The 501-nt window shown below is 23.8% G+C and overlaps 1 protein-coding gene across 1 annotated transcript in view; it reads right to left on the bottom strand.

Moving 5' to 3' along the window:
• The window catches only part of LOC108754034 (putative fatty acyl-CoA reductase CG5065), a 9,640-nt gene that overhangs the window by 7,406 nt on the left and 1,733 nt on the right, over window positions 1-501 (bottom strand). The window lies entirely within an intron of this gene.

The following is a 501-nucleotide window of genomic DNA, read 5'->3' as shown; positions in this document are numbered from 1 at the left end:
AGAGAGAGAGAGAGAGAGAGAGAGAGAGAGAGAGAGAGAGAGAGAAAGGCGTTACCGTTACCATTATTTGAAAAGTAACAATTCGTTACTTTTTTTTATAATGCTAAAACAAGTTATTATATTTTAAAATTACATTAGCTGATAATTTAATATTAAATGTGAAATAAATATTTAATCTTGAAACTGTACTAACTAATTTATAGAGCATATAGAGCAAGCTTTTCTCTATTTTAAATTTATCTATCAGTTTTATTAATTTTTTATTTTCTTAATATCGTTATTTTAATGTATTCATTTTTACAAGAATTTAGATTAGACAAATGATACATTAAATATTGTTTTTAAACATTAATATTTGTAATGGTGGAAATAAATCGATGAAATTTTTATCAATAGACTCATTTCAGTATAATTCATAATGAAATAAGTCAATTAATAGAGATTTCAGCAATTCTCAATGATTTCAGCGATTTATTTCTACCAGGGTTACTATTATGTGTA

This window comes from Trachymyrmex septentrionalis, unplaced genomic scaffold, assembly GCF_001594115.1.
Source record: "Trachymyrmex septentrionalis isolate Tsep2-gDNA-1 unplaced genomic scaffold, Tsep1.0 scaffold116, whole genome shotgun sequence".
Classification (NCBI taxonomy): domain Eukaryota; kingdom Metazoa; phylum Arthropoda; class Insecta; order Hymenoptera; family Formicidae; genus Trachymyrmex; species Trachymyrmex septentrionalis.
This window is presented reverse-complemented; position numbering and strand designations above follow the sequence as displayed.